Source organism: Ambystoma mexicanum, chromosome 6q, assembly GCF_040938575.1.
Source record: "Ambystoma mexicanum isolate Mex_15411 chromosome 6q, UKY_AmexF1_1, whole genome shotgun sequence".
Taxonomy (NCBI): domain Eukaryota; kingdom Metazoa; phylum Chordata; class Amphibia; order Caudata; family Ambystomatidae; genus Ambystoma; species Ambystoma mexicanum.
Genome location: NC_090937.1, coordinates 119050246 through 119072445, shown reverse-complemented (window position 1 = coordinate 119072445; position 22200 = coordinate 119050246).

The window sequence follows — 22200 nt, the reverse complement described above, 5'->3', positions numbered from 1 at the left end:
GTGTATGTAGCAGCTGATATGAAAATGATATGATATGATGAGGCATCTATAAAGTGCCTGTACACAAGGCCTAACTGGGAACACTCGTTTCATCAGGCAGATTTCCGAAAGGACTTCCAAAAGGGTATTGGAGATGAAATCATCTACAGTAATAATTGGGACAAACAAATGCATAATTTGTATGTCATCACTGAAGCTCTTAGAGCAGGTTTCATTGTAAATCCACCTAAATGCTACTTGGTCCAAAACTCTGTGAAGTATCTGGAATTCTTAATGGGAAATGGACAAAGGAGAGGCTACATGAGATACTTCCCCACCATTTACTAAATATGGTCTTAAATCCTTTCTAGGTCTAATCAGACAATACAGCGGTGTATTCTAGCTTTCTGAACTGTATCAACCCTTTAACTGAAAAAGAGTGAATGGCTGACATTTCAAAACCCTCTTCATTACAGACTGATACATCAAGGTTGGGTTACGGGTGGTATTGTCCCAGATGCATAATGAAAAAGAGCATCTTATACTTTACACCTGTCCCAAGTGTTTTCCCAGAAAGCAAATGTATGCAGCCATTCAATTAGAATCCCTGACTATCAAATGGGCTATTAGCATTCTGCATTACTATCTGGAAGAGAGAAAGTTAGCCCTCAACATGGATCATGTCCCATTGGTATGGCAGTCCCATAAACAAAGACACCAAGGCCAGAATGATTCAATGGTTTATCACTCCAAAGACTTATGCCATTGACGTCGACCATTAAGGGGGAAAGAGCAAGGTAAAGTGGACTATCTCAATTGCAGAAAATCAAGCCCTTCAACCCAGAAAACAACCTCAGATCTGCTGTCCAAGCCTTTTCCTTCTCCTACATGGATGGTGGCAATGCCTTTTTGGAAGGTGTTCCGGCTAGTACCTTGATAGCTCTGAGATGTGTCCTGCCTGCTGCAGTATGACTCTGCACTCAGCAAATTCGACCATGTCACCCCGACCTTCATCAAAATGCACTGGCTACCGCTGCAACCATGTATCATCTTCAAATCCTGCTGCCTCGTCTACATGGCTGTCATCCTGAAGTCCCCAAGCTACCTCACTGAGAAAACCAGCATGTCTGGGTACCTATGATCCACCAGAAGTAAGGGCAGATAGAGACTTGAACTCTGCCAGTGCAGAAAGGAAAGAACCAGAAGATAGGCCGATGTCTATGCCCCAAGACTCTGGAACCTCCTCCCCATGAACATCAAACACCCCCTCACTTCTACCATTCAGGAAGGAGGTCAAGACCCTCCTCTTAAAGGAATTGCTCCCCCCTAACACCTAGGCACACTTATCTTTCACTCCCCATCCTACCTAAGACTAAATGATCTGATGCCCACTGTTTCCTTCCCTGGTTTCTAATTGCCCACCCTCACATTCCCCTGTTGTTAGCTCACAGCCCCCTTGTTTCTCTGCTTCCCTCACCATGTTCTTCTTCCTATGATTGTAAAGCACTCTGTTGCTTCCCCAAGCTAGGTCAGCACTTTATAAATACCTTAATATAATAATAATAATAATAATAATAATAATAATAATAATAATAATAATAATAATAATAATAATAGTGATAATAATCATAATCATAATCATAATCATAATAATATATAACAATAATAATAATTAGGGGTGGATGAACTTAACCAAAAATTGCTGCAAATATTTGAAAATCACAGCAAGAAATATTCAGGCCACTTGCAAATGTTCTGGGTCGCTCAGGGGTTCTGAAAAGAATCATTCATTTCTGAGAGATCCAGCGGAACCCCCTTGAGAGGAAAAGTAAAATGTACCATTTCTAACACACTTCATGCACCAGAACTAGGTGCACTACGGTGCGTGAGGCTGCCAATTCTCGAAATGAAAAAAATATATATTTCCAAAGCTGATGGGCTTCACACTGTAAACACTTCCCACAGTCTTTTTGTCATTGCTATGCTGGTTGTGTACCCTCGTCTTTTTCTTTTATATTTTTTTTCAGAGCAAGTGGGCTGCGTGGTAGACATGTAACATGGTGGATATCGTTTTCTGGACTTTACACAGTGGGCTCCATATTCGTAGATTTCTAGAGCAAAAATGCCTCTGTTAGAAATCTTTTTTTTTCTATTTCCAGCACATAGTAGAAATAGAAAGCAAACATTCCACATTATGGTACCGGGATCAGACTAGCCTCCCTGGTAGAATGGTTTTCCTCTTTTACCCCTCTGCCGCCTATGCTAGAAATTACATTGTTTCCATGTCTGCTGTTGGTTGGGAACAATCCCCTTGAATCATTTTTGCCCCAAAGTGTAACTCCGAATCCCTTGATATTTAGATGATTCAGCTTTATACAAATACATTTCCCTAGGATTATTCAGTGTGATTGCATGCTTCATAGTGTAGAAGGCCTCTGGGTGGCCCAGGAGGAGCAAAACTGCTGTTGATCCCTCATCACGTGTTGGGCCCCGTTTATAGTTCATCAGTGCTCTTCCAGTACTTCTTGCTGGTCAGCACTTCAGCATCATGTCTGATTTTAGCCTAATAACATCTGAGTTACCATGTTGTAGTGGAGATGTTCTTGATCCTTCTCTTTAAGGAATTTGCTTGTGGAGATATTTCTCATATTTGGCCAGCTCCTTGTAGTCCCTGGTTGTATTTTTTCAGGAGCAGTGTGAATAACACATGTTTGAGGATTGCTGCTATGTAGATCTGTCTATTAAAGGCAATTAATAGCTTAGCATGGTTGGGTGTATGACCTTGATGCATTCAATAATTAGCAATGCAGTACAGGGATGCATCAAGAGGCTGTGTACTTGTATATTATTTGACTCATTTTAGATTAGATGAGCCCAAAGAAGTTGCCTAACGAAAGGTATGATCCTGGCAATTTAGGCACCCAAAGAACAACTCAACGGTTACTTCTAAACATTTACAGGGTAATTCATAGAATTTTGCAGAAAAGTGTCGCAAGCGGCTGGCGCAGAGTGTCCGCGTGCCAAAACCGATTTCCGCGCACAGCGTATTCATGGATTTCAGGCTCCCAAACCAGCCGTGGCGCAGAGTATCGCAGCGACCCTGCAGCAGCGCCAGTAACGCCCCCAAGAACGCCCTCGCGCAAGGAAAAGCCATCAAAATCGCTAAATCATCGCAAAGGGCTGCGCTAACCCTGGACCAGTTTACAGGGCTGCCAAACAAGGAACGCAAAGCGGGTAACGTTCATATCAGGGGTACGCAGGAAGTTTTACATGCGATTAGCCAGGGTACGTGTATGATGGGTACGCGTGAAGTTAAACACGCGATTAGCCAGGGTACGTGTATTACAGGGGTACGCGGGAATTTTCACACGCGATTTGGCTGGGTACGTGTATGACAGGGGTACGCGTGAGTGAAGTTTTACACACGATTAGCCAGGGTACGTGTATTACAGGGGTGCACGGGAATAATCACACGCGATTTGGCTGGGTACGTGTATTACAGGGGTGCGCAGGAATTATCACACGCGATTAGGCGGGGTACGTGTATTACAGGGGTGCGCGTGAATAATCACACGCGATTAGGCTGGGTGGGTCCTCACAGGTGTTCCCTGTACACCCTCCACGGCCCCTGCAGGCAGCCCACAAAACAGGGGACTACCCTGCACACCTGCTCATGTCTCCCACCCCCCACCCCCCCAGCAGTGTGGGGCACCCTCCACCAGGCCCCCACCCATGTCTCCCACCACCCCCACCCCCCAGCCACCATGGGCAGTCCCCACCAGGCCCCCACTCATGTCTCCCACCCACCCCCACCCACCAGCCACCATGGGCAGCCCCCACCAGGCCCCCACTCATGTCTCCCACCCACCCCCACCCCCCCAGCAGTGTGGGGCACCCTCCACCAGGCCCCCACCCATGTCTCCCACCACCCCCACCCCCCAGCCACCATGGGCATCCCCCACCAGGCCCCCACTCATGTCTCCCACCCACCCCCACGCCCCAGCCACCATGGGCAGCCCCCACCAGGCCCCCACTCATGTCCCCTATCAATCAATAAATGATAATCCAAAAAAATTACTTCCAAAGTTCAACTCCATAAAAAGGAAATGAAGGGAAAAAAGAAATAGAAAACCATTGCTCCATGGGAAAAAATATTCATAGTAAAAAAAAGGTCCAAATCCAAAGTCCAACGACCACCCACCCCCCAGCCACCATGGGCAGCCCCCACCAGGCTCCCACCCATGTCCCCTATCACCCCCACCCCCCAGCAGTGCAGGGGCAGCCTCCACCAGGCCCCCACTCATGTCTCCCACCACCCCCACCCCCCAGCCACCATGGGCAGCCTCCACCAGGCCCCCACTCATGTCCCCCTGCCCACAGGCCCTGACAATCCTCAAGCATGGGCCTCATGGCCAGCCACCACAGCCCAAAGACACAACCAAGTATTACATGCGCCCATGATACTATCCAATGGAAACAATGTAAATCAACACATGTGTCTCACACACACACAATGGTTGCAAGTGAACCTGAAAACCCATATCATGACATGCATGAAAACAATGAGATGAAACCACACATTGAAGAATGAAAAAATCCAAATAATGTTTTAATAACAACAGTAATGGCAAACAAAATGAAACAAAATACACAAGTAAAAAAAAAAAATTAAGATGGCTGTCCCTTTTCTAATTAAAATCAATAAATGATAATCCAAAAAAATGACTTCCAAAGTTCAACTCCATAAAAAGGAAATGAAGGGAAAAAAGAAATAGAAAACCATTGCTCCATGGGAAAAAATATTCATAGTAAAAAAAATGTCCAAATCCAAAGTCCAACTATGTACAAAGTATTCAGGGTCCATCATCCCAACAGAAGAAATGAAACCTACCAAAAAACCAAACTAAAATGGGACTATATACAAAAGGTGGAGCAGTGTCCGTCGACTCCAAATAAAAATAAACTATAAAGGAAACCTATCACTAAATAACTATATACAATGGCGGCGGGCCAGTCCAGCGGCTCACTTAGTGGTGTTCCGGGCCAGGGCATCATCGAACTCCTCATCTATGTCCCGGAGGCGGTCCTGTTCCATGGCCCCGAGGGTCCGCAGGGACGCCGACATGTTCACCTCCAACTCCCTGCAGATTGCCTCGAGGCACTCGGCCCGCCTCAGGGCCCTCCGCATGGAGTTCTCCGCCCTGACCATCGTGAGCCGCGCCTCTTCCGCCCGCCGCCGCTCCGCATCTATGGCGTGGCCCAACCGCTGCCACACGGAAGACACTTCCCGTCCAGGGTCCTCGTGCCCTCCGGCCGATGCCTGCCCCTCCGATGTTGAAGGCCCCGAGCTATCGTGGCTCCCACCTACAGCCTCCTGCTGCTGCAGCTGCTGCTGTCCATGTGCCCTGTCCGATGGTGCCTGCACATCCTCCTCCAGCTGGGGTGCAGTCGTTGATGTGGCCATCCCTGCTGGACGTCCGACTCCCGACTGTGGCAGGGATCTGTTGTCCACCAGCATGGCTGAACGGTCGGAGGCAGCTCCACAGGGCACCCAGGTGACACATGGGTGGGAAGATGGCATGGAGGAAGACTGGGGCATAGGGGGTTCCGTGGAGGAGGGGGTCGGAACAAGGTCTAGGAAACGGAGGAATCCAGCCCTGGTGAGCTGTCCCAGTGGGTCAACGCAGTCAACGAGCCATGCGAGAAGACGTGCAGACTCATCATGAAAAGACTGCAGGTCAGCTCGCATGGCCCGTTGACGCAACGCCACCCCACCCTGGACAGGCTCAACCTGGTGCAGGATAGCCACATCCGCAGGGAGAGGAAGGCCAGGTGTTGTAAGCCAATCCCCTCCCTGAGAACGGGTCTGGAGGTAGGCATCCCCGCTGGTGCAAGATGATGCAGTGACAGGAGCAGGGACAGGATTGCACACAGGCACCTCCGCGGCGGCCTGTGCTGCCTCCTGTCCCAGATCCTGCACTGCACCACTAGCACCAGTGGAATCCCCACCTCCAGACCCCACCTCTGTCGCTTGCACGGTCTCCTTCTCCTCCAAACCCCCCACCAACCTGGATGACTCCGTGCCATCTTCCTCCATTGGGCCCTGTGGGGTCCCAGCTGCCCCTTCTGCTGCCGAGGAGTCCAACTCCAACCTCCGCCTCTTGGACCTCCCCTCGGCAGCTGCGGCCTGGGACGCGGCACCGGACTCCTCACTCCCCGACGAGATCAGAACCTGGGAGGGGATCCGGGCCTTGCGTCTCCGGCTGGTGGTGCGACCCCTGCCGCTGTGCTCCACAGCACCTTCTCCGCCCTCTTCATCAGTTGACGCTGCAGACAGGGAGAAAGAAAACACAGGCATCAGGGCACTGTCCAATGGACTCATACACAAATGACAGTCATACATGAGTGACATTGGTAAACCTCAGACATGGCATCACAATCCCCAACACACATGTCATTTCAACCTGCACACATGAGCCATACCACAGCCATATTGCAACAGCCAGCACCATCCATTCACATACAACAGCATGAGCAGCCAAAGGCCATCCACACATCACATGCAACATAGGGAGTACACTACACATGCACACACACCACCAAACTTGCATGCATGTGTACACCTCCACCAACTGTCGCAGTGTTCCGATCGACATCCATGTCACACCTGACAATCATTCCTCCACATCCTGTGCCATGCAAGCCCACACACACAAGCCCCATCCATGTGTCACACATGAGACCCCTTGCATGTACACCCCCCTACTTGCCCACATAAAAATACATGTTCAACCTGCACACTCCTGGCATACCACACGCACAGCTTACAATCAGTATGCATGTACACTTACCGCTCGACTCCAGACGGGTCTGCCTCTCAAGGACCTGGACGTGGAGCGCTGGGGATATGCGTTCCAGGACCCTCATCTGATCTTCCGACAAGTGGTCCCGGCGCCCCTTAGCATCCGCTGCCTTCAGGAGGCGCCGGGCCTTGTTGAGGGTCCTGGACCTGAAGTCCTCCCAGCGCTTCCTGACACGTTCGTAGTCGCGGACTGCCACCTCCTCCGCGTTGATGGCAGTCAAGATGTCCATCCAGATCCGAGTCCATCCTTCCTTGTCGGCGCGCAACCTTCCGAAGAGGGCATCATACTGCCCCAGGACATGCTCCACCAGGACACCAACTTCGGTGGCAGTGAAGCTGGTGCCCCTCTGCCTCCTTGGCCGGGGGTTGCCACTAGTGCCAGATGTTGCAGTGCCCGACATGGCAACCCCAGAGGCAGGAGTGGGTGGGCAACTGGGTCCTGGGGCTGGGCTGTGGGGCGATGGAAAATCAGTCGGGAGTCTTCGGTTCCAGCAGGGGTGGCCACAGCAACAGCACCCCTGGCTGATGTGCAGGCAGCAAATGGCAGGGGACGTGGGCAGCAGGCAGTCAGGCAGCAGCAGATGGCAGGTGGGAGCGTGCTCAAGGCTCTGGGGGGCAGTAATTCGGCCTTCTGGGCAGGAGCGTGGTCTTCCGTGTGTGAACGCGTGGCCAGCTTGATACGGAGTGAATTTGCACGTGAAAATCCAGCACGTCTGCGTGTAATTCGAGGAAAGGCTCTTAGCGCGTAAGCGCGTCAGCACACGTCTGTACATTCATTGGCCCAAAGGCCACCAGCGTATGCGCATCTATGAAGTCACGTGCACGTTGAATATGGCACACGTTTGAAATGTTGCGTGTTAAAAAAATGAAAGACACGTCCGACTGTCAAAGCGTGTAATTGGTGGAAATGGCCTTAGCGCGTACACGCGGAAGTGACAAAGCGTGTAATTGGTGGAAATGGCCCTAGCGCGTACACGCGGAAGTGACAAAGCGTGTAATTGGTGGAAATGGCCCTAGCGCGTACACGCGGAAGTGACGCTGGACGTGTGGGCCTGCATAAAAGGTAGAACACCATTTCCTTGTACGTGCTTTTCGTGGAGAGCGAGTGGGTGAAATCCGTACTTCTTGTCGTTTCACACGCGATTTACTTCACAGCGTTTCAAGTTCGTACTCCCTGTTACCTCTGACAGCTTTTTCTCTTTCTTCTCTTTTTCTGGTTTTCCTGGGCCTGTTCCCTCAAACAGCGTTCCCTTCTACTGTTGTCCTGTCTCCTCAGACAGAGTACAATTCTTCTTTTGGCGGGGGTGTTGCCAACGCGCACACGCGCTTCTTTTTCACGCTCTTTTTCCTGGCAGACGGTGAGTCACGCACGTATCTAACATCTGTGCCTGCCCCGTGTGTAGCCTACCCCTTCAGAGGTCAATCTAGGCTGCGTGTGACACGCATACGTTCATTCTTGTGTTACTGGGTGCCACAGTGTAGTGCAGGTTTTTTTTCCGCACACGTGGTCTAGGAGGGGTTGCATGCACGTCATCTCCCTTTTTTGGGCTTCCTGTGCGTTGCGTGACCCGTCATCTTTCCCCAGGGGTCACATTCAGCCTTGCTAGAGCACTAGGGTACAATTACCATCTGGTACCCAACCCCTTTGACCCCCAATTGCCAAGGACAATAGTTTACAGCCACTCCCATACGCACATTAACATCAGTGCCATGGTTGGGAGGCGAGGAATCCGTAAGGGTGGCAAAGGTGGACGAGCCACAAGTGGTGGCCGTGGTGGATCCGGTAGGGGACGTGGTCGTTACTTGCAGGGTGACCCTGTCCCCCCATGTGTGGAGGACCAGTCAAGGGCACCCATAATCGCCCCCCACCCCATGGTTGAGGCTGATGTGGCTGACGCCATCCATGCTCAGTCCTTGTTGGACCAGCCCATTGTGGCACCAGACCTGGCTGACTCCATGGCTGACTTCCAGGTCAGCAGGCCTATGACACGTGCGCTGGTGCACGTTGATGTCATCAGGCCACGTGGATCAGGGGCAGCAAGGTCATCTGCTGCCCCAAGTAGGCAGGGTGGAGAGGCTGCAGGGGCAGCTGCGGCTCCATCCACCCCAGCTTTCACACACCCAGCCAGGACAGTGTCGGTCCTAGTCCATCCTGCTGACATTCCCCCTGACACCATTACACTTGAGCCAATGCCTGCACCAACTCCCATGCTGAGTGTGCAATCCCACACTCCTGATAGAGAGTTCACCAGGGCTCCTGCCCCTAGTGTCCAGAGCGGCGTAGGACACTCAGGATCACCACCACCTTCCAACCGGAAGAGGAAGAGTGCTCGTCCGGCACAGGCTGATGCCCCAGACACGGCTGCACAGTCCGGCCCGTCGAGGAAGCCCAGCTTCACGGATGCCGAACTGAATGCACTTGTTGAGTATGTGTCCGCACATGATAACGAAATGTTCATTGTTGCAGGATCCAAGACCACACCTGCACAACGCCAGGCACACTGGCAGACCGTTGCGGACATCGTAAGTGCCCTTGGAATTGTGAGGCGCACAGCCAATGATTGCTATAAGCGCTGGAATGACCTAAAGCGCAGGGCAAAGAATAAGCTGGCCTCAAGTCATGCCGCAACTCTAGTGACTGGAGGTGGGTCTCCAGTAGAAGACATGGAACTCACTCCACATGCGTCAGTCGCTGGGACCTATGTCACGGAGGAACAGATCCAAGGCGTGGCAGATCTGCCTGATTATGAGGCATTGTCCGGTGAGTGCACATGCATGTGTGTGTCATCCATGTGCATGGTGTGTGTGTGAGGGCTTCTGTTTGTGTGCCAGGTGAGGGTGTGTGCGCCTGAGTCGTTTGGGTCACCCATGTGCTTCATGCAATACATTCTGCGCAGCAGCATTTGGCCATAGCAGTATCCCATCTGCCAACAGTAGACATCTAGCCCAACAGCACGCCAGTTGCCCTTGAAGTGTCACCTTGCCACAACATTGTTGCTTATTTTTCTCTGTTCATTCAGGCAGATTGTTTGCATTCCACCACTTTTACTAGGCATTTCTCAGTCCTCTAGTCACATGTCTGACATGGCTATGGTAAAGTGGAGTGACTTTGTTACCTGGATATCATTTGTTTAGACATGTCCCTGTGCAATCGGACCATTTTGGACTGGCAGCTCCAGGTGAAAAATCAGACCTGTTTGAATTAGAAAAGCTAGTACATGAGGGAACTGGACTGAATGAATAAGTGCTGCCCTCCTCTCCATCTTCACTCAATAGCAATGGTACATGCCATCTGTGTGATGGCATGTGTATTTCATCTGGCAATCACAGGCCAATGTGTGATGCCACTGCCAGGCAGCATGCAGAAAATGTGTTCATCTTCCATCTTGGTGTCATCAGTGTGTGCCATTTGCCTACCCTTCATACGCAGTGAGGGTGCATGCATGGGAGGGTTTTAGTCATGTGGGACATGTGTCAATCAAGTACTGGTTCTCTTGCTTCTCAGCCCTCATTGTGTGCCATGGTGCTAATGCTTGTTTCCATTTGTTTGCTTTTATGTCTTTGCAGGGGAAGACACACCTGATACTGCTGGGGTTGTGGAGATGGTGCAGACCCAGGAGGGGTCTGAGGGCCGACCGACCACCAGTGAGGGACGTGGTGTGGTGGTGGGTGAGAACCCACAACTGCTGCAGGTCGTGCTCTCAAGGGGTGTCTCTGGCTGCACCTCCCCCGAGCTGTACTCAGGTGTTGATTCGGATGATGAGACCTACGTGCCGTCGCAGGTGAGTGTTCCTGGGAGGGATTCTGTTCTGTCCCACCCACCTGCACCAGGGTCAGAACCCTCAATGGGGATGTCAGTGTTGGCAGCTACGCCTTTGGTGGTTACGGATGCAGGGTCACACTCCGCGACATCTGATCCTGTTCCTGGGCCAGCAGATCAGAGGGGGAATGCAGTCCTGCAGCCTCAGGCAGTGCCGGCACAGCAAGGCGCAGTTCGCCTTGCCCCAGACAGGTGTGGTGCCCGCCGACGTGGTGGCCATACGCCACCTGGCAATACCGCATGGGAGCAAACCATTTACGGTATGGCAATCCAACACGCAGCATCATCAGAGATGATGGCTCAGGCCATGGATAGGGTGGCCACTTCCATTGTCCCCCCCGAAAGGCTGATGGAGCGACTACAGCAGGCAACCGACTCCATCTGCCAGTCACACAGGGAGGACATGTTGGCGTCCAACAGGGACAGGCGGCAGGCACTGGAGACTCTGCAGGAAGCCATCTCCATAGAGTCCCAGGGCCACAGGGAAGCCCTGAGGCTGGAACTCCTTCACCTCAGGACGACTCTTGTTGAGCTTGAGGCTACAACAAATGGAAGGACAGAACAGCAGCTGGAGCGTCTCATCCGTACGCTCTCAGCTGAGATGCAGGCTACTAGGGCGGAGGTCCGGGCATCCCGTGAGTTGTTGCATGGGGACCTCCGCACACTCATCCTCCAGAACGAGACCTACCACACCCGCATGCTTGCAGCCATGGAGGAACAGACTAGGGCCTTGCGTGGGCTGCCTCCCATAGTGCCACCACCTCCGGATGCAGCTGCACAGGGTGATAATAGCGACAGCAGTGATACTCCCACAATAGGGTAGCCGTGTGGGCCATGAGCCCATGGAGGTGTTTTTTTTCCGCAAGATCCACACAGGTGGGTTTTGGTGTGCACCCTGTCCTCGGACCTCCTGGGTGGCCTCCCCAACCCCCCCGGGCCCATTAATGGCCATTTTTGATTTTTTTTTTCTTTTTTTTTTTTTTTGGGACAGTGTGTTGCCTTGTGTGGCTCCCGTGGGCATACGCTGCATTGTGGCTGGGCACATGCAGGCTTGTCATGTATTTGGTTCAGATGCTTGGGTTTTTGTCACACACACCCCTCCTGCTTTCCGTTTCCATGGGCTTGCAAAGGGTGTGCCCAAGTGACATTGACGTACATGGTGACATTGGACTCCCACTACATGTGTGGGTAGTCTAGTCAATACTGTGTATACATTCCTAGTGCATATTGCTGTTGTGTTGTACACTGCATGTTGCATTGATGTGTAACTCATCATCCATGTCTACCTCCTAATTTGCAGGTCCTTTCCTTATGTCTACACAAGGCCCTCTACTTTGGAGATGGGGTCCATGTTGGCAGCAGTGCACCGACAACTCTACATGGCGGCAACACTGTACAGTTGGAAGTGGTGGGAGTGCAGGCATTTCCAGGTGGTGAGACTACTGATTCCTTACATTCGTAATGTCATGTTAATGGTAGTTTTGAGGGTCAGTAGCTGATAAGTGTTATTGCTAAATACCTGCTCAAGTGTGTTGTTGGTCCTGCATTACTGTGAGCATTTCAGGTGTAGCGAGTTTCAATTAGGGACACTGTACTTTGTGACATTTGTGTCATGTTGTGGGGATTACTTTGTTTACCTACACATAGCATGACATGGCACGGTGTGTCGTGTGGCGGTGCTGGGGATGGGTTGGGTGACATGGCACTGTCCTCATGTTGCATTTTGCAAGTGGGTATTCATTTTAGCTGCATGAATGTGTTTTTTCACGAAACTGCATTGGTGGTGTCTGTGTAGGTAGGAATGCACACATTGTAACACTTCCAGGTGAACAATCTCAGGCTGATATGGTTTTGACGGTTGATTCTCCAGACATTCAGGATCAGTGTCAGGTTGAGTCATCATTGATTGTAAGATGGTATGTGCCAGGGCAGTGTGCACTCCACAGGGGTGTGATTTCTATGTGAAGTAATTAGCCACTAGCTGTGTACGGGCTGCCTCCCCCCGTGCCCTTTCCCCTCCCATGCGCAGCAGGCGTGCATGTGGTTGGGGATGTGGGGGCACCACCATGTCCACGGCCAGGCCCCAGCGTGTTGCAACGTTGTGCAGGACACATGCTGCCACTATGATCCTGCACACTACTGGGGGAGCGTATAACAGCTGCCCGCCAGAACGGTCAAGGGAGCGAAAGCGTGACTTAAGCACTCCGAATGTGCGCTCCACTATGCCCCGGGTTGCAATGTGGGCTGTGTTATATCTTACCTCGGGTGGCGTGGTGGGGTTCCGAATTGGCGTCATCATGTGGGGGCTGAGAGGGTAGGCACTGTCCCCTGGGGAGGTGGTGATGGGTATCATTGGTGGGGTTGTGACCTTGCTCAGTATCTGACATGCATGCATGTGCAGTGGCATTCATACTCACCAAGCAGCCATGTATTGCCATGCCGCCCAGCTTCTAGGTCCCGGCTTAGGGTGGACATTCGGTAAATGAAGCTGTCGTGGGTGGACCCGGGATAGTTGGCATATACTGAGGTGATGATTCCCTTGGCATTACATACTACCTGCACGTTGATGGAATGCCAGTGCTTGCGGTTCCTATAGATGTGCTCAGATGCCCTGGGGGGACGTAGAGCCACATGGGTGCAGTCGATGGCACCTAGCACTTTGGGGAATCGTGCCACACCGTAAAAATCCAGGGCGGCAGCATGCCTTTCTGCAGGTGTTCTGGGCAGGTATATGTGCCTGCGGACTGATGGGCGTGCAGTGATGATGTTCAAGACCTGGTGTAGGCAGCGTGACTGCGTGGCCTGTGACACCCCACCCACTATGGCACTTGTCCGCTGAAATGATCCAGTGGCTAAGAAGTGCAGTACATTGAGGACCTTCTCCAGGGGGCTGAGTGCTTGGGAGCACAGGGTGGGTGATGTGAGGTCATCCTCCCACTCACTCACCAGGTCCAGTATTATGTGTGGTGGAAACCTGTACCTCCCATACACCTGGTCATCAGGCATCCCGAAAAGGTTGGTTCTGGGTGTGAAAATTCTGGCCCTGACTATCCTCCTCCTCCTGCTTTGGTAGCCCACGGCCACTGCTGCTAGGAAGGGTATATTCATCCTGGCGTCTGAGCTTGTTAGTTTTTTGCGCGCAAATTTATGCGTCGCGGGTCGACGTATGCCTGCTTCCTATTGGCGTACGTGTTTCTTTGCGCGTGTTGTAGGCGAGCGTGTGAAACTTCCCGCGCACCCCTGAAATCCAGTACCCAGGCCAATAGCGTGTGGAAATTTGCGCGCACCCCGGAATACACATGCGCTGATGTACTCGCGTGTGTAGGTGCCCGCGCACCCCTGAAATACACGTACATAGGCCAATCGCGTGTACGCGCACTTTTGTCCAATTACACGCGATGACACTCTGACGTGCAGTCTTTCCACGTGTGCTCCAGCATCACGTGCTATGAGGGAAACACCCGTGCGGGTCACGTCACAGACGCGCTTACGCGCTGAGGGCCTTTGGTCCAATAGAATCGCGTATGTGTGCTGACGCGCTTACGTGCTGAGGGCCTTTGGTCCAATAGAATCGCGTATGCGTGCTGACACGCTTACGCGCTAAGGGCCTTTCCTCGAATTTCACGCTGACGTGCAGGATTTTCACGTGCCAAATCACTCCGTATCAAGCTGGCCACGTGAAAACACATGGAAGACCACGCTCCTGCCCAGAAGGCCGAATTACTGCCCCCCAGTGCCCCGAGCAGCCTCCCACATGCCATCTGCTGCTGCCTACCTGCCTGCCTGCCTGCTGCCACCGTGCCCTGCCATTTGGTGCCTGCACATCAGTCATCTGCAGGGGTCCAGTTGCTGTGTCCACCCCTGCTGGAACAGAAGACTCCCGACTGGGATAACATCGCTCCACAGCCCAGCCCCAGGATCCAGTTGCCCACCCACTCCTGCCTCTGGGGTTGCCATGTCGGGCACTTCAACATCTGGCACAAGTGGCAACCCCAGGCCAGAGGGGCAGAGGGGCACCAGCTTCACTGCCACCGAAGTTGGTGTCCTGGTGGAGCATGTCCTGGGGCAGTATGATGCCCTCTTTGGATCGTCCCGCGCCAGCAAGGAAGGACGGGAGAGGATCTGGGCCGACTGTGCGGTTGCCATCAACGCGGAGGGGGTGGCAACCCGTGACGTCCAGAAGATCAAGAAGCGCTGGGAGGACTTGAGGTCCAGGACCCTCATGAAGGCCCGGCGCCTCGTGGAGGGGGCCAGGGCCGCATGATATCCATCCAGATGAGGGTCCTGGAACGCGTACGCCCAGCGCTCCACACCCAGATCCTTGAGAGGGAGACCCATCTGGAGTTGAGTGGTAAGTGTCCAAGCATTGCTGTGTGAGACAGGGCATGTTGCGGTGTGCTGGTTGTCTGATACTTGCCTGTATGTGTGACATAGGCCATGTATGCATGTATGTGTGCAGGGACATCATGGTAGTGCATGTGCGACCAGTGATGTGTGAACCACATGGTTGTTGCATGTGTTTAGATGCGACATGGGGAGCCCTATGCAGATTTTCCACATGAGAGCATGCCAGTCTCTGTTCCTGGACATGGGTGGGGGTGAGGGATGGGTGCTGATGCCAGGTACATATATGGTAGCCATGTCTGTGTGTCTGACCTGCGTGTCTGTGACTTGTGAATGCCACGGATGCATGACACATGTGTGTGACAATGCACAGATTCACTGATGCCACCTAGTTATCCTTGTATCCGCTGTGTTTGGGGTGTATGAGGCCAGATGGATGTGACTGAGGTGAAGTGTGTGCATGTGATAGGCATGACCCATGATGCATGTGAGTTCCATCTCATTGTATGTTTCAAGAGTCCATTGGACATGTATGTAAATGTCCATGGCATGCACCATGCCTGTTACTGTGTGTGTTTTGTCTGGACTGACCCATGTGTTGTGGAGGGACATGATGGAAGTGTACTTTGACAGTGGTACTCATCTGCTATTGCTTCCTGTCTAGGGGACCATTGTACAGTACCCTGATGCTTGTGTTCTATGTCTCCCTCTACTCAGCGGCTAGTGAAGAGGAGGGCGGAGACGGCGCTGTGGAGCGAGGCGGTGGGGATGCCCCCACGGCTGCAGCGGAAGGGGTGGGTGAGCCCCCACAGGGGCCTGCTACGGCGGAAGACGGTGAGGAGCCATCCAGGTTGGTGGTTTCCACAGAGGAGGAGGAGGCCGCCACTGAGGCACACATGGGGCCTGGTGGGGGCATCCCTGCTGGTGCAAGTGGTGCAGTCCAGGGGCAGGGGCAGGAGGCAGCACAGGTCACCATGGAGGGGCCTGTGCATGTCGCTGTCCCTGACCCTGTGAGTGCACCACCATGCACCAGCAGGGATGCCCCGTCCCAGGCCCGTCCGCAGGTAGAGGGGATGTCCATGTCACCTGACTCCCCTCCACCTGTGGACGAGGGGACCCGTGGCCGTATGGAGAAGGTCCTGATTGGGGTTGAGATGCGCGCGGGTGCAATTCGTGATGACGTGCGTGCTTCCCGGGAGGAGCACGCACGTCATCACGAAGAGCACCGTACCGACGTGGCCCAATTGGGATCTTCCATGTTCGGGGGTTTCCTGCATTTGTCGGCCAATCTGGTGGCCCTCTCCTCCTCTGTGGAGGCTATAAGCCGGTCGTTCTCCTTGCCGTCTTCCGGCCCAGATGCCACCAGGGCCCCCTGTGGACCTGCCCTGACCAATGCACCCAACTTGGTGGGGATCCCATCCCTGCCACCGTCGGGAGTCGGAGGTCCAGCAGGGGTGGACACCACAGCAACTGTACCCCAGCAGATGGAGGAAGTGCCGGCATCATCAGGCAGGGCACGTGCACGACGGCGTCGGTGGATTCCATCAGCCTGGATGCCGTCGTGCTGGCAGAGGCAGTTGCGTCGGAGGCAGCAGCAGAGTCAACGTGGGAGGCATCATGGCTCGGGGCCATCAACATCGGAGGGGCAGGCATCGGCCGGAGGGCAGGAGGACCCAGGACAGGAAGTGTCTTCCATGTGGCTGCGGTTGGGCCAGCAGATAGGTGCGGAGCTGCGGCGGGCGGAAGAGGCGCGGCTCACGATGGTCAGGGTGGAGAACTCCATGCGGAGGGCCCTGAGGCGGGCCGAGTGCCTCGAGGCAATCCGCAGGGGGTTGGAGGAGCAGATGGCGTCGTCCCTGCGGACCCTCGGGGCCATGGAACAGGACCGCCTCCGGGACATAGACGAGGAGTTTGATGATGCCCTGGCCCGGAACACCACGGAGTGAGCCGCTGGACTTGCCCGCCGCCTTTGTATATAGTTCTTTAGTTTTAGGTTTCCTTTGTTTCTTCTTATGATTTGGAGTCGACGGACACTGCTCCACTTTTTGTATATAGTTGCATTTTAGTTAGGGTTTTTTGTAGGTTTCCTTTGTTCAGTTGGGCTCATGGACCCTTGGATGTTTTGTACATAGTTCTTCATTGGATTGTTTTTTTTTTAAAAAAAAATTATTTATTCACCATGGAGCAATTGTCTTTGCATTTATTTTTCTCTCTCGGATTGATTTTATTTTTAATGTGACTTTGGACAACATTTTTTTGTATTTGGATTTGTAGTTTTGATTTTTTGGGACGGACATGCAGCTTATCTTTTTTTCATTGCCATTGTAGTTTGTTTCATTTCATTTGCATTCAATTTTTTTTAATACAATTTTGTTTTCATACTTCATTGTGTGGTATCATCTCATTGGTTTCACGCATGTCATGTTGGGTGTTTTCCCATTCAATTGCAACCATTGTGTGTGACGGACATGGGTTCATTTGCTTTATGAACATTGGGGGTGTAACATGTAATTTCCATTTCCATGTGGGTGAATGGGTTACTTGGTAGGGCCTTTTGGCTGTGGAGGCTGACCATAAGGCACATGATTGGGGATTGTGAGGACCTGGGTGCAAGGGGACATGAGTGGGGGCCTGGTGGAGGGTGCCCCTGGATGCTGGGGGGTGGGGGTGCAGGGGGACATGAGTGGGGGCCTGGTGGAGGGTGCCCCTGGATGCTGGGGGGTGGGGGTGGTGGGAGACATGAGTGGGGGCCTGGTGGAGGGTGCCCCTGGATGCTGGGTGGTGGGGGTGCAGGGGGACATGAGTTGGACATGAGTGGGGGCCTGGTGGAGGCTGCCCCTGCACTGCTGGGGGGTGGGGGTGATAGGGGACATGAGTGGGGGCCTGGTGGGGGCTGCCCCTGGATGCTGGGGGGTGGGGGTGCAGGGGGACATGAGTGGGGGCCTGGTGGAGGGTGCCCCTGCACTGCTGAGGGGTGGGGGTGGTGGGAGACATGATTTGGACATGAGTGGGGGCCTGGTGGAGGGTGCCCCTGGATGCTGGGGGGTGGGGGTGCAGGGGGACATGAGTGGGGGCCTGGTGGAGGGTGCCCCTGGATGCTGGGGGGTGGGGGTGGTGGGAGACATGAGTGGGGGCCTGGTGGAGGGTGCCCCTGGATGCTGGGTGGTGGGGGTTCAGGGGGACATGAGTTGGACATGAGTGGGGGCCTGGTGGAGGCTGCCCCTGCACTGCTGGGGGGTGGGGGTGATAGGGGACATGAGTGGGGGCCTGGTGGGGGCTGCCCCTGGATGCTGGGGGGTGGGGGTGCAGGGGGACATGAGTGGGGGCCTGGTGGTGGGTGCCCCTGCACTGCTGAGGGGTGGGGGTGGTGGGAGAGATGAGTGGGGGCCTGGTGGAGGGTGCCCTGCACTGCTGGGGGGTGGGGGTGGTGGGAGACATGAGTGGGGGCCTGGTGGAGGGTGCCCCTGGATGCTGGGGGGTGGGGGTGCAGGGGGACATGAGTGGGGGCCTGGTGGAGGGTGCCCCTGCACTGCTGAGGGGTGGGGGTGGTGGGAGACATGATTTGGACATGAGTGGGGGCCTGGTGGAGGGTGCCCTGCACTGCTGGGGGGTGGGGGTGGTGGGAGACATGAGTGGGGGCCTGGTGGAGAGTGCCCCTGGATGCTGGGGGGTGGGGGTGCAGGGGGACATGAGTGGGGGCCTGGTGGAGGGTGCCCCTGGATGCTGGGGGGTGGGGGTGATAGGGGACATGAGTGGGGGCCTGGTGGGGGCTGCCCATGGTGGCTGGTGGGTGGGGGTGGTGGGAGACATGAGTGGGGGCCTGGTGGAGGGTGCCCTGCACTGCTGGAGAGTGGGGGTGCAGGGGGACATGAGTGGGGGCCTGGTGGGGGCTGCCCATGGTGGCTGGGGGGTGGGGGTGATAGGGGACATGAGTGGGGGCCTGGTGGGGGATGCCCATGGTGGCTGGGGGGTGGGGGTGCAGGGGGACATGAGTAGGGGCCTGGTGGAGGGTGCCCCTGGATGCTGGGGGGTGGGGGTGCAGGGGGACATGAGTGGGGGCCTGGTGGAGGGTGCCCCTGGATGCTGGGGGGTGGGGGTGATAGGGGACATGAGTGGGGGCCTGGTGGGGGATGCCCATGGTGGCTGGGGGGTGGGGGTGCAGGGGGACATGAGTAGGGGCCTGGTGGAGGGTGCCCTGGATGCTGGGGGGTGGGGGTGCAGGGGGACATGAGTGGGGGCCTGGTGGAGGCTGCCCCTGCACTGCTGGGGGGTGGGGGTGATAGGGGACATGAGTGGGGGCCTGGTGGGGGATGCCCATGGTGGCTGGGGGGTGGGGGTGCAGGGGGGCATGAGTAGGGGCCTGGTGGAGGGTGCCCCTGGATGCTGGGGGGTGGGGGTGCAGGGGGACATGAGTGGGGGCCTGGTGGAGGGTGCCCCTGGATGCTGGGGGGTTGGGGTGCAGGGGGACATGAGCTGGACATGAGTGGGGGCCTGGTGGAGGGTGCCCCTGGATGCTGGGGGGTGGGGCTGCAGGGGGACATGAGTGGGGGCCTGGTGGAGGGTGCCCCTGGATGCTGGGGGTGGGGGTGCAGGGTGACATGAGTGAGGGCCTGGTGGAGGGTGCCCCTGGATGCTGGGGGGTGTGGTTGCAGGGGGACATGAGTGGTGGCCTGATGGAGGGTTCCCCTGGATGCTGGGGGGTGGGGGTGCAGGGGGACATGAGTGGGGGCCTGGTGGAGGGTGCCCCTGCACTGCTGAGGGGTGGGGGTGGTGGGAGACATGAGTTGGACATGAGTGGGGGCCTGGTGGAGGGTGCCCTGCACTGCTGGGGGGTGGGGGTGGTGGGAGACATGAGTGGGGACCTGGTGGAGGGTGCCCCTGGATGCTGGGGGGTGGGGGTGCAGGGGGACATGAGTGGGGGCCTGGTGGAGGGTGCCCCTGCACTGCTGGGGGGTGGGGGTGGTGGGAGACATGAGTGGGGGCCTGGTGGAGGGTGCCCCTGGATGCTGGGGGGTGGGGGTGCAGGGGGACATGAGTGGGGGCCTGGTGGGGGATGCCCATGGTGGCTGGGGGGTGGGGGTGCAGGGGAACATGAGTGGGGGCCTGGTGGAGGGTGCCCCTGTACTGCTGAGGGGTGGGGGTGGTGGGAGACATGAGTTGTACATGAGTGGGGGCCTGGTGGAGGGTGCCCTGCACTGCTGGGGGGTGGGGGTGGTGGGAGACATGAGTGGGGGCCTGGTGGAGGGTGCCCCTGGATGCTGGGGGGTGGGGGTGCAGGGGGACATGAGTGGGGGCCTGGTGGAGGGTGCCCCTGCACTGCTGAGGGGTGGGGGTGGTGGGAGACATGAGTTGGACATGAGTGGGGGCCTGGTGGAGGGTGCCCTGCACTGCTGGGGGGTGGGGGTGGTGGGAGACATGAGTGGGGGCCTGGTGGAGGGTGCCCCTGGATGCTGGGGGGTGGGGGTGCAGGGGGACATGAGTTGGACATGAGTGGGGGCCTGGTGGAGGGTGTCCTGGATGCTGGGGGGTGGGGGTGCAGGGGGACATGAGTTGGACATGAGTGGGGGCCTGGTGGAGGGTGCCCTGCACTGCTGGGGGGTGGGGGTGGTGGGAGACATGAGTAGGGGCCTGGTGGAGGGTGCCCCTGCACTGCTGAGGGGTGGGGATGGTGGGAGACATGAGTGGGGGCCTGGTGGAGGGTGCCCCTGCACTGCTGAGGGGTGGGGGTGGTGGGAGACATGAGTTGGACATGAGTGGGGGCCTGGTGGAGGGTGCCCTGCACTGCTGGGGGGTGGGGGTGGTGGGAAACATGAGTGGGGGCCTGGTGGAGGGTGCCCCTGGATGCTGGGGGGTGGGGGTGCAGGGGGACATGAGTTGGACATGAGTGGGGGCCTTGTGGAGGGTGCCCTGGATGCTGGGGGTGGGGGTGCAGGGGGACATGAGTTGGACATGAGTGGGGGCCTGGTGGAGGGTGCCCCTGTATGCTGGGGGGTGGGGGTGCAGGGGGACATGAGTGGGGGCCTGGTGGAGGGTGCCCCTGAATGCTGGGGGGTGGGGGTGCAGGGGGACATGAGTGGGGGCCTGGTGGAGGGTGCCCCTGCACTGCTGGGGGGTGGGGGTGGTGGGAGAGATGAGTGGGGGCCTGGTGGAGGGTGCCCCTGGATGCTGGGGGGTGGGGGTGCAGGTGGACATGAGTTGGACATGAGTGGGGGCCTGGTGGAGGGTGCCCTGGATGCTGAGGGGTGGGGGTGCAGGGGGACATGAGTTGGACATGAGTGGGGGCCTGGTGGAGGGTGCCCTGCACTGCTGGGGGGTGGGGGTGCAGTGGGGCATGAGTGGGGGCCTGGTGGAGGGTGCCCCTCGATGCTGGGGGGTGGGGGTGATAGGGGACATGAGTGGGGGCCTGGTGGAGGGTGCCCCAAACTGCTGGGGGGTGGGGGTGCTGGGTGACATGAGCAGGTGTGCAGGGTAGTCCCCTGTGGTGTCGGCTGCCTGCAGGGGCCGTGGAGGGTGTACAGGGAATACGTGGGAGCACACAGCCAAATCGCGTGTAGAATTTCCCGCGTACCCCTGAAATACACGTACCCAGCCAAATCGCGTGTGGAAATTCCCGCGGACGTACCCGGCCAAATCGCGTGTGGGACTTCCCGCGCACCCCTGAGATCCACGTACCCAGCCAAGTCGCGTGTGGAAATTCCCGCGCACGTACCTGGCCAAATCGCGTGTGGAACTTCCAGCGCACCCCTGAAATCCACGTACCCTTCCAAATCGCGTGTGAGACTTCCCGTGCACCCCTGAGATCCACGTACCCAGCCAAACCGCGTGTGGAAATTCCCGCGCACGTACCCGGCCAAATCGCGTGTGCAACTTCCCGCGCACCCCTGAAATCCACGTACCCTGCCAAATCGCGTGTGAGACTTCCCGCGCACCCCTGAGATCCACGTACCCAGCCAAGTCGCGTGTGGGAATTCCCGCGCACGTACACGGCCAAATCGCGTGTGGAACTTCCCGCGCACCCCTGAAATCCACGTACCCTGCCAAATCGCGTGTGAGACTTCCCGCGCACCCCTGAGATCCACGTACCCAGCCAAGTCGCGTGTGGAAATTCCCGCGCACGTACCCGGCCAAATCGCGTGTGGAACTTCCCGCGCACCCCTGACATCCACATACCCTGCCAAATCGCGTGTGAAAGTTC